Source organism: Chelonia mydas, chromosome 6 (genome assembly GCF_015237465.2).
Source record: "Chelonia mydas isolate rCheMyd1 chromosome 6, rCheMyd1.pri.v2, whole genome shotgun sequence".
NCBI classification, from domain to species: Eukaryota; Metazoa; Chordata; order Testudines; family Cheloniidae; genus Chelonia; species Chelonia mydas.
This window is the reverse complement of record NC_051246.2, coordinates 76,510,222-76,522,833: the sequence shown is the minus strand read 5'-3', so window position 1 is coordinate 76,522,833 and position 12,612 is coordinate 76,510,222. Positions and strand designations below refer to the sequence as shown.

At 40.5% G+C, this 12,612-nt stretch overlaps 1 long non-coding RNA gene across 2 annotated transcripts in view; it reads left to right on the top strand.

The window, feature by feature from the left end:
* The window catches only part of LOC122466126, a 52,630-nt gene that overhangs the window by 33,987 nt on the left and 6,031 nt on the right, over positions 1–12,612 (top strand). The window contains exon 1 of one of the 2 annotated variants that reach the window (XR_006291413.1): positions 9,560–9,681. The exons of the other annotated variant lie outside the window; for it this stretch is intronic. This is a non-coding gene — a long non-coding RNA (uncharacterized LOC122466126). Of the gene's footprint in view, positions 1–9,559; positions 9,682–12,612 lie in introns of those variants that run through there. 2 annotated transcript variants of the gene reach the window in all.

Sequence of the window (12,612 nt, the reverse complement as noted above, 5' to 3'; positions counted from 1 at the left end):
CCCCAACAAGGCTGGGCCCAGGATTCCTGGGGGGCTCAACCCCCAACCCTGCTGTGGTCACCTAGGACAGGGGCTCGGGTGTCCCCACGCCGGGGTACTCTCTCTGCACTAGGCACTTCTCTGACCCACTGATCATTACATACAAGTTAAAGCAAATGCAAGTTATTTAATCAACAATTAATTTTAAAAAGAATAAGGAAAAATGGGAAAGGTTAAAGGAAACACATCACCCCGCTCTGGCAAGGAACATCACAAACGGTGTCTCTGGAATGTCAGGGCAGTTCACAGTCTGTTCCTTGTAAGTCCCAGGCCTTCTTCTCAGGCCCTGGCTTTGCTGCAGGGATGCTGTGGGTTGGACACTTGCTCCGGTGGTGGCCACACGCTCTCAGGCTCTAAGTGGTAGGACCCTTCTTCCCAGTGTCGCCCCCGCCCTGTCGGGGTTATGATCCGAGCCTGGCCTGCAGAGCCCCTTGGCTGAGGCGTCTCCCTGTGCTGGGCCTGCTGCCCAGGGTCCCCCTCAGTCTCCCCAGCTGCTCACCGCACCCAGCTCCGGACTGCTCTAGCCCCAGCTCCACCACTCTGTCTCAGCACGGCTGCTGCTGCTCTGCCTCCAGCTCCCTGGGCTGCTTCTTTGGCTCCGGTTGCTGCATCTCTGCTCCCAGGACAGGTCTGCTCTGCAGGCTGCTTCTGTGACTGCTCCCAGCACTGACCTGCTTCATGGGCTGCTTTTCTGTCCCTCTGGCTCTGGTTGCTGCTCTCTCTGGGCTGTGCCTCTGGCTTTGGGACTGCAGCTCTGCTCCCAGGACAGGGTCTGCTCTCTCTGGGTTGCTTTTCTGGTCCCTCTGGATCTGGCACAGCTCTGCTCCCCGGCTCAGCTTGGACCTCTGCTTTCTCCTTAGCTCGGCCCCACTCTGTCTGACCCAGGCAAATCCAGCTCACACGGGGGACAGGACTTCCCTGGCCTCCTGACACTCTGATTAGCCTGCCTGCCCTGTCATTCAGGCTGACCAGGAGCATTGGCCTCTCCCCATTGTTCCTGGGGACTATTAGTCTCAGGATCCTGGTTTCCCATAGACGCTTCCCCTTTTAGTATTGGGAGCTAGCCAACCAAAACACCCTCACTGAATGTTAGTAAGGGGGCAACAGTCCCCTTACATTCAGTTCATTTTAAAAAATATCACCAAGTGTTCTCCCATATGCTGCGTGCTTTTACATAATTTAAGTAGGACATATGGTAACATGAAGTGTTAAAGTTTAGAGGAGGTTTTTCATAGTATCTGTTAAGCTTTGGTTTTGTTTTCTATTTCCGTTTCCAATTCTTTTATTGGTGTGTGTGGCTCCTTGACTCTCTTTAAAGTTTTAGTCTAACATCTATGTAAGAATGATAAAGGTGCGGGGGTGGAGGGCGGGACCCAAGCTTGATTAAGCTTTTGAGGATAAAGCCTTTTTCAAGGACATTAAGATTCTGAAATCCTAGACAGAATTATTTAACAGATACTAACAAAACAAATTCATTAAAACATCAACATAAGAAGCTGCCAGATAGGAATTATTACTTCCATTGATTTTTCTCTTAATTCTGTAACATTAGTGTTCAGTGTGAATTTAATATTTTTGCTTCCTATATGTTTACTCTCATCTTTTGATATTAAAGAATTCAGTGGTTACTTTAAGTTGCAAAGTATTTTCAAGAAGTATCAAAGTTACAATTCTAGCTCATACATTAATAATCACGTAGTACGGCACATTATTAAGTAGGGCTGGATTAAGGGAGTTTGAGAGCCCTGCAATGTGTTTGGCTTAGGGGCAAATTTAAAAAACAAAACTAGAGGGCCACTTGCAAGCATACACAGAACCATAGTGTTCAATCAAAAGCAAAGACTTGACAGGGAGCTTGCTTTTGCTGGCATTGTGGCACAGCCACTGCAGTGGATTCAAGTTGACCTGAAGGAAGGGAAAAGCGAGAAGAGACTTCAGTTTGCTGTAGGCTGTAGATCCTAAATGTAGATGGGTTCAGGAAACAGGAAGATCTGGGAATCCTCTCTTGAAAAATGCTGGTAGCATAGATACAATTCAGGCACATTTTAATGACAAAACAAACAATGATTCATTTTCCTTTCTTGTTCCCCTTCATTTTACCGGTCTCTGTTAGGGAAGCCCAAGTCATCTGTCATTCTTATCCTGGTGCCTAAACTATCTCTAGATCAGTTTCTTCTCTGCAACTAATCAGAGGCAATGTTTCTGATGGATATATTTTTAGTCTCTTTGTTTTCCTCTGTAGTTGTGTTAAATTTTCACTCTTCTCATTTCCTGTTTTCTCCTAATCCCCGTTGCCTATCTTCTTACAGTACTCTTTATTTTGTCTTTATTACTCTCTCCCCCCTTCCCCTCCGCTTTGATAATTGGGCCTACAAATTTACCTAAATTGTGAGTTCAACTGTAAAAAGTATGTGAAAGTTGATAAAATGTCACAGTAACCTATAACAACGCATGTTCACGGGAAAGGTACAAAAGAGGCAGCCTGAATTAGTACAAACAAAAAGGCATACTAATATAATTCAGGGACTGTTAAGATCATGCTTGGTAAGTAAGAAGTGTGGAACCAAAATTTATGCGTCAGAAACTAGGTCTCATTGGTGGAAAAAATAATGAGGGGATGGGTTATTATGCCCATCACATCCTTTGTGGGCCCTTAAAGAAAGAGACTTTAGGGAGAAAAATTGGTATTGGTGTGAGCTTCATCCTCACACCCACCATCCCCATCCCTGGGAGCCTGGGCCTTCATCATCCTGATCCTAAGAGATGTCCTGACCAGATGGGGCCAGAGAGAGAGACCCAGATACCACTGATGTCTCTACAAGCTCCAGCTGAATCCCAAACACCACCTCGGATGAAATGGGATTGGACTTTTATTTTTTCCTTCTAAGAATTCTCTCCAGTTAAAGAGAAAGGGAACAAGGGAAGTTGTTAAAATGAAAACCTTATTTCATGCTTCACATTTCAAATGCTTTACCTGTTTTTCCTTATCTTTAATAAAATATTAAAATGATTTTTAATTGTGTTTGACATGGTAGTAAGCTCTGAAATTTAACACTGTTTAATGTTGGACAGTGACTGGGTTATCTTAACACCTGTGGTCTATATATTCTATCTAAATTAATATAACATCCTGCATTGATTGGTCTCTGGATCTTACCCTTCATGTTCTTGTCAATCTCTAATCCCTCAATCCATATCAGCATATTCCTCCCCGCTCAGCTCTCTTGGTACTAACATTACTCCACTAGGAATAATTAAACCTAAAGAGGAAAAGAAAATTCTGTATCTGGTATCAACACACAACCTTCTCCTCACCTCTGCCAGGACTTCTGAGTGCAGCTGAACTGCTTCTTTGATAGTGGGATGTTTGGGATGAATTACTGCTCTGTTAGTGGGATAAACAAACAGTGAATAAAGGTGCCTTGGGCTTTTAATGGTCAATCACAGTGCAAGTCCTCTGTGAGGGCAGGGCCTAAGTTATGACCCCATGAGACTTTTACAAAAATAGGTGAATGCTGAAGTATTCTGAGGATATTTGTTCGCATTTGTAATGAATTTGCTTGCCATGTTTGCACCCTCATTGTGTTTGCTTTACATTAATGACAAATCACAATTAAGCATCCCAGCTTGAATACAAAGTATGAAATAGACATCATAAACATAGTCAATCTGTAGGGTAGAAAAAGTTGAATAAATGAATTTGAGTAGATTGATCGACTTGTAGATATTTAGCAATCAGAAAGAAGCTAAATTTGTCAGATAAATTATTCATTGTGAATTATTCTCATGGCTCCAGTTAATTTGGGCTTGGCATTTTGTCTTTAGCTATATGGCAATTCCAATAGAAATAACTGTAATTACATGTTAACTCGTATAATACTGTCATGCTAGATTTTGATAATTGTGCATTTAATTCATTTCAGTACTCTGTGTGCTTAACCACAACCTACTGAATTTTACTAAAAATCAACCTACTTTGGATTTTGTTTCTGTCTCAGTCAGACCTTAAAGTGATTAGCTGTGCTTTTATTACCGCAAAAGTGAATTAGTGCAATTCCCTATTGGCTGGTTTGCTGCATAAGATTTTGCCTAAACTCCGGGTGGTTCGCAATGCGCAGCTGTAGGTACCACTCTAAAATGATGATTTAACTTGTTTTAATGGGCTCATTTCAACCCACTGAATGCCTGTTAAGGTTACTTATCACTTTACATTTTAAGTCTCTCTCTTCAGTTGCTTATACTTTGTAAAACTCTTATCTTTACTGCTGAAATTTCCATACTTGATTTCTACCAGAGGTTGAGATTTTTGGAAAGCTTGGTCAAAATATTTCAGATACCTAACAATACAGCAAGTGAAAAAACCGGCAGTTTTGTCAACGTTAGTTTTACTAACATAAAATAATAATTTTGAATAGCTCTAGCGCTTTAAGGGCTTGGATTTGGAACTTGAAATTTTGCAGAGGAATTTTGCCGTCCTTGTGACTATCCATCAATGTTTGGCTCAGTTATAAATCATGAAAATTCAGCATTCCCACGGGAGCTCAGCAGAATTAATTAAATATTTATTCTCGGTTATCCATAGTTTCTCAAAGTTCTGACTCCTGTCATGTTGCACTGTGTCTAACACCACCCCTGTAAGCCTCCAGCATTACTCTGAAGTGACTGCTCTGTAGAGCCCTGCGCAGATACAAAATTTATATCTGTGGATGCAGATATCACATAAATAAAGTGGATATCCGTGGAGCTGCAGGGCTCTACCAGGAACCACAGTGCCGAAAGCAGCAGCATGTCGGGCTGCCGCTCACAGGAGCCATCTCCCAGCCTGGGCAGCTCTTCCGGCAAGGCTGTACCATCCCCAGCCATGCCCACAGGGGCAGGCACCATGCTCACTGCACTAATAGGGCAGTTTTTGTTTCTCCATGGGCTTCTGCATGCCCATTATCATGGTAGTATCTGAGTCCTTACAAAGACTAATACATTTATCTTCACAACACTTCTGTGAGATAGGGAAGTATTATTTTTCCTCAGGTAGTGACCTGAGGCAGATATTATGCCCAAAACTTGCACAAGTACCTACTAATTTTGAGACCCGCCGTAATTGGGTGATTAGCTTTGCATACCTAGGACCTGAGTCTTTAGGGGAGTGGAAAACTTTCTGTTGAATATAGGAATGGCCATATTGGGTCAGACCAAAGGTCCATCTAGCCCAGTATCCTGTCTTCCAACAGTGGCCAATGCCAGGTGCCCCAGAGGGAATGAACAGGTAATCGTCAAGTGAGCCATTCCATGTCACTCATTCTCAGCTTCTGGCAAACAGGCTAGGGACACCATCCCTGCCCATCCTGGCTAATAGCCATCGATGGACCTATCCTTCATGAACTTATCTAGTTCTTTTTTGAACCCTCTTATAGTCTTGGCCTTCACAACATCCTCTGGCAAAGTGTTTCACAGGTTGACAGTGCGTTGCGTGAAGAAATACTTCCTTTTATTTGTTTTAAACCTGCTGCCTATTAATTTCATTTGGTGACCCCTAGTTCTTGTGTTATGAGAAGGAGTAAATAACACTTCCTTATTTACTTTCTTCAGACCAGTTATGATGTGTTAGACCTCAATCATATCCCCCCTTAGTCATCTCTTTTACAAGCTGAAAAGTCTAAGTCTTATTAATCCCTCCTCATACGGAAGCTGTTCCATACCCCTTATCATTTTTGTTGTCCTTTTCTGAACCTTTTCCAATTCCAATATATCTTTTTTTTGAGATGGGGTGACCGCATCTGCACGCAGTATTCAAGATGTGGGCATACCATGGATTTAAATAGAGGCAATATGATATTTTCTGTCTTATCTATCCCTTTCTTAATGATTCCCAACATTCTGTTTGCTTTTTGACTGCTGGTGCACATTGAGTGTATGTTTTCAGAGAACTATCCACAATGACTCCAAGATCTCTCTTGAGTGGTAACAGCTAATTTAGACCCCATCATTTTATATGTATAGTTGGGATTATGCTTTCCAATGTGCATTACCTTGCATTTATCAACATTGAATTTCATCTGCCATTTTGTTGCCTAGTCATCCAGTTTTGAGAGAGCCTTTTGTAGCTCTTCGCAATCTGCCTGGGATTTAACTATCTTGAGTAGTTTTGTATCATCTGCCAATCTCGGCAGCTCACTGTTTACCCCTTTTTCCAGATCATTTATGAATACTGGGACCAGTCCTATTCAACATAAAGACCGCTGAGGGACACCACTATTTACCTCTCTCCATTCTGAAAACTGACCATTTATTCGTGCCCTTTGTTTCCTATCTTTACCAATCCGTGAGAGGACCTTCCCTCTTATCCCATGACCGCTTACTTTGCTTAAGAGCCTTTGGTGAGGGACCTTGTTAAAGGCTTTCTGAAAATCTAAGTACCCTATATCCACTGGATCCCCCTTGTCCACATGCTTGTTGACCCCCTCAAAGAATTCTAGCAGATTGGTGAGGCATGATTTCCCTTTACAAAAACCATGTTGACTCTTCTCCAACAAATTATGTTCCTCTATGTGTCTGACAATTTTGTTCTTGACTATAGTTTCAACTAGTTTTCCAGGTACTGAAGTCAGGCTTCCCAGCCTGTAATTGCTAGGATCACCTCTGGAGCCCTTTTTAAAAATTGGTGTCACATTAGCTATCCTCCAGTCATTTGGTACAGAAGCTGATTTAAATGATAGGTTACAGACTACGGTTAGTAGTTCTGCAAATTCACATTTGAGTTCCTTCAGAATTCTTGGGTGAATACCATCTGGTCCTGGTGACTTATTACTGTTTAGTTGATCAGTTTATTCCAAAACCTCCTCTAATGATACCTCAATCTGGGACAGTTCCTCAGATTTGTCACCTAAAAAGAATGGCTCAGGTTTGGGAATCTCCCTCTCATCCTCAGCCTTGATGACCAATGCAAAGAATTTGTTTAGTTTCTCCGCAATGGCCTTATCATCCTTGAGTGCTCCTTTAGCATCTTGATTGTCCAGTGGCCTCACTGGTTATTTAGCAGGCTTCCTGCTTCTGATGTACTTATAAAAATTTGCTATTACTTTTTGAGTCTTTGGCTAGCTGTTCTTCAAATTCTTTTCTGGCCTTGCTGATTATATTTTTACACTTCATTTGCCAGAGTTTATGCTCCTTTCTATTTTCCTCCCTAGGATTTCACTTCCACTTTTTAAAGGATACCTTTTTGCCTCTCACTGCTTCTTTTACTTTGTTTAGCCACGGTGGCACTTTTTTGGTTCTCTTACTACGTTTTTTAATTTGGGATATACATTTAAGTTGAGCCTCCATTATGGTGTCTTTAAAAAGTTTCCATGCAGCTTGCAGGGATTTCACTTTTGGCGTTGTACCTTTTTAATTTCTGTTTAACTAACTTCCTCATTTTTGTATAGTTCCCCTGTCTGAAATTAAATGCTACAGTGTTGGGCTGCTGTGATGTTTTCCTCGCAATAGGGATGTTAAATTTAATTATATTGTGGTCACTATTACCAAGGGGTCCAGCTGTATTCACTTGTTGGACCAGATCCTCTGCTCCACTTAGGACTAAATCAAGAAATGCCTCTCCTCTTGTGGGTTCCAGGACTTGCTGCTCCAAGAAGCAGTCATTTAAGGTGTCAAGAAACTTTATCTCTGAATCCCATCCTGAGGTGACATGTACCCAGTCAATATGGGGATAGTTGAAATCCCCCATTATTATTACTGAGTTTTTTTATTTTAATAACCTCTCTAATCCTTCCTGAGCATTTCAGAGTCACTATCACCATCGTGTTCAGGTGGTTGGGAATATATCCCTACTGCTATACTCTTATTAGAGCATGGAATTACCATCCATAGAGAGTCTGTGGTACAGTTTGGCTCATTTAAGATTTTTACTTCATTTGATTCTACGCTTTCTTTTACATATAGTGCCACTCTCCACCAGCACGACCTGTTCTGTCCTTCCAATGTATTTTGTACCCTGGTATTACTGAGTCCCATTGATTATCCTCATTCCACCAAGTTTCTTGATGCCTAGTATATTAATATCCACATTTAGTACAAGGCACACTAGTTCATCCATCTTATTATTTAGACTTCTAGCACTGGTATATTAACACTTTAAAAACTTATCACTTTTTAGCTGTCTGCCATTACATGATGTAATTGAATGGGACTTTTTTCATTTGACTCCTTCTCATCAAATCCTATCTGTATTTTATCATCTTCCATCCTCTCCTCCTTACTAGGACATAGGGGAGGATCTATTAATGGAAATTCTCTAAGGGATGTTTCTTTCTGAACCACATGCTCCTTCGCACCTGTCAGCTTTCCCCCAGCCCTTAGTTTTAAAAAACTGCTCTGACATTTTTAATTTTAATTGCCAGAAATCTGGTTCCATTTTGGTTTAAGTCAAGCCCATTCTTCCTGTATAGGCTCCCCTTCCCCAAAAGTTTCCCCAGTTTCTAATAAATCTTAACCCCTCCTCCCTACACCATCATCTCATCCATGCATTGAAACCCTGCAGTTTTGCCTGTCTAACTGGCCTTACGTATGGAACTGGAGGCATTTCAGAGAATGCTACCATGGAGGTCCTGGACTTCAATCTCTTAACAGCCTAAATTTGGCCTACAGGACCTCTCTCCTATCCTTCCCTACATCATTGGTACCTACGTGTATCACAACCACCCAGCTCCGGCTCTTCCCCAGCACTACACATATGTCTATCTAGATGTCTTAAGAGATCCGCAACCTTCACACCAGGCAGGCAAGTCACCATGCGGTTCTCCTGGTCATCGCAAATCCAGCTATCTGTTTCTAATGATTGAATCGCCCATAACTGTTACCTGTCTCTTCCTAGTAACTGGAGTCCTCTCCCTTGGAGAGGTATCCTCAGTGCGAGAGGATACCACAACATCATCTGGAATGAGGATCCTAACTATGGGATTGTTTCCCTCTGCTCAACACTTCTGGAAACCTGGCTCTTTGTTTCCTAGATTGGGCAACCAGAAAATAATTTAATGGACGCCTTCAAAAATTTTGCTATACGCAATTTTTCTAGTACCACTCGGGAAGTTTCAGCAGCATACCTGGTAATAAATACACTAAAATATGAATGATTCATACTCTGATTTAAATGCTTTGGGTTTAGAAAAGAACTAATGAACAGTCCAGGCTTGTTCTCAAGGAAAAATTCAATTTACAAGTTCACAGCAACATGGACTATAGTTTTAAGTGTATTTTATGCTATTTTATTCTGAAATATAGTTGGAAAATAGATTACTTTTGTCCTACATAAAATATTTTTTGTCATATTACCAGCTTGATACTCAACCAAAGATTCTGGGTTTTTTTTTCACTTATACCACCAGATGGCAATCTAACATAAAGTTTGGAGATCAGTCAAAATAGAGGAAAAAAGAAGGGAAGCATAGCAAATAATTACTTATTATTTTCATTGTACAATCTTTTTCTTTATTTGCAATGTTCTTTACTATGTTTCCGTTCACCATAGTAATAGAAATGCACAGAGCTGGAGCAATTGCATTTCACTTGATCGACAGAACCTGGAGACCTTAGCTGTTTAGGCAGCCTGCTTGCTCAACAGAGATCTTTTCCTGATCCTTCTTAGTGTTGGTAAGTGACAGCAGCATTTTTCTTTTAACTAACAGGGCAGTCAGCTCTCCATGCAGGTCAGCAAAATAAAATTTTATGTTTTGCCAGCAGGGAGATACTACAGAAAAATAGCATTGATAGTTTTTGTTTCCAGAGACAAAGCAGATCAGCTCCATTTTGCACAATAGCATCTTGTACTTGCAGCCTCTGTAATCAGGAAGTCACAGGAAATCAAGTGGTTCTTGTAAAGAATCAGTATTGCAGAGTGAAGAAAAACACCATCACCAAAAAGGAACTGGAAGAGATCTGAGTTTCAAAACTCTGATACAGAGAGGTTTCTAAGGTTTATAAAAACATACAAACAAAAAAGGCATCCATAATTTGTAAAACTTATCTCTAGCTCATCTCTAATAATATCTCATGGAGATAACTTCTCCCATGAGATAATATTAGGCTGCTATGTGACTGTGTGACAGACTTCAAAAGCATGTGTCACGCTGTGACTATATGGGAGTTAAGAAGTATGTTTTCCTGGCAGAGAACCTGAAAGACCTTAGTCTATTCTCGAATACTGAACTGTGGGTCTTACAGATTTCAGCACTGGGGCTTCAGGCAAAGAAAATGGGACTGTAACAATTTCTAATTTTAGCAAAATAAATTCTCATTAATAAAATGACATTTTATTTTAAATACCGTATCATTTATTTTAGAAAATATTATGATGCAAACATATTGAAGAACTTCATTTTGATATTAGAAGTAGTTTTGACTTTAGTTCCAATAATTCTATTTCTAAGTAGGTAAAAATAAAGCTAACTTCAAAACAAAACCGCAAACCTAAAATAGCTGAAAGTTTGAACAAGAAAACTACTCTAGTTTGCCCTTCAGAGTTGATTCTGAATGGAATACCCATTTTAGGCTCAGCACAATTCTTTCATATCTTCTAAAGCTTCTAAATCTTCTTCTACATATCTCTGTTTTCATACCTTCTCCACCTTAAAACTGCCTCACTTTGCAAATATCATTGACGGTCTCTGCAGTGCCTATGGAACTTTCCAATCCTGCAGCTGTCTCCTGCAAAAGGGGGCAGGATCTTTTTAGGGTCTGAGCATCTCCTGTGAGGTACTGCCTTGCCTCCCATTGATTGCAGTAGCAGTTGAGGGTACTCGGCAACTTGTTAGATTGGGCTTAAAGCAGTACTGATTATGAATATGTAGTGGGCTCCATAAAATGTTAAAAATAATTGTATCAAACAAGATGTCCTGAGTATTCAAAACAAAACCAGCCCTGATGAAAAATCAAGTACTGACATCCAGGATAATTTTAAAGATCTAAGAAGGATAGAATCTTTGACAGCACAGGAGAGAACAGACCTAGAATTTTAGCTAAGATTTAGAAATGCCTATAGATAAATCATACCTCTGTTTAAATTACTAGAAAACTAAGAATCTGTTGGCAAATGTGTCCTTCATCATCTTGTCAATTTAAACCTGTAATTATTCTGGTATAAGTTGTAATAATTCTAATTACATAGCAGTCTATTCCCCTCCCTCCCCCCCGCCCCAAAAGTAAGAAGTGTAAACTTAGAAGAACATAGACTGCTGAAATTATAAATAATATGAATTAATGCTCTTACTATTCCAAAAGCAACAGATATTATTATTATTATTATTGCAAAGCTTTTCACTTACTGATATTCAAGGCATCTTTTCTGCCATCTGTGGGAGATTATAACTCTCAGTAGGAGTTGAACATGTATTAGTTGCCAGAAATGGGAAGAAAAATGGTAGATGGCTCTCATCATGCTACTGTACAGGTTAGAGATGGGAGCAGGATACAGAGGAATATAGCCCAAAGAAAGATTAACTGTTGCAGAGCAATCCTGGTTTATAGATTCAAAAATCAGAAGGGACCACTGTGAACATCTGACCTCCTGAATAATACAGGCCATAGGACATCCCCAGTGCTTAATTTATTATGAAAGAGGTGCCGGGGCTCAAGCAATTTTTTACTTTCATAACAGATGCGACAGGCCTAAAAGTGCTGGGGCTCAGCCCTGGCACAAATTAAGCCTGGGACTTTCCCAATATAGAGCAGAGCTTTTAGACAAACATCCCATCTTGATTTAAAAATGCTCAATGATCAGGGATCCACCACAACCCTAGGCAAATTGTACCATTTTCCAATAACCCTCATTGTTAAAAATGTGTGCCTTATTTCAAGTTTGAATTTTTCAGGCTTCAACTTCCAGTCATTGGATCTTGTTAAACCTTTGTCTGCCAGATTGTAGAACTCATTGTCAAAGTTTTGTTGCCCATGTAGATATGTACACGCTGTAATCAGGTCACTTCTTAACCTTCCCTTTCTTAAGCTAAACAGATTGAACTCCTTGAGTCTGGCAAACATGCCTTATAGTGATAATCTTTTCATCATTACTGTGGCTCTTACGTTTATCAATATCGTATGATTCCCATAGATGCATTTTGACTTAAAAATTGAAACAATTGACTCTTGGTGACCAGCAGTGAAATCCCATTGATGAAATTCATCCCAGTGCAGACTGCCTGCAAATCATTTAAACCCTACTTAGAACTCACCTTAAAGGCTTTAGGGAGGTCTTTAAGTGTTTGATGTGGTTTTTTGGGTGGCCTTCTGAACTGGTGTATGTTTCACTCTTACAACTGTAAGAGCACAATTAAACTGAACACATGCACCCTGAGGCATTACAGACGGCCTTTTAATTTGTATGAGAAAATCAGTTAAGTATTTCCAGTCTCTGTCAAATGTTAAATCCTATATCGTATGCAAGAGCTTTCCTGGGAAGAGCCTAATGGAACCAGCTATTATCCAAAGTGTGTTGTGACTCAGTTTTTGAGCTACGATTATTATATAGACAAACAGTGTGGCACCACCCACCTGAAGCTGATGCACTTCTGAAAGTGCCAACGTATG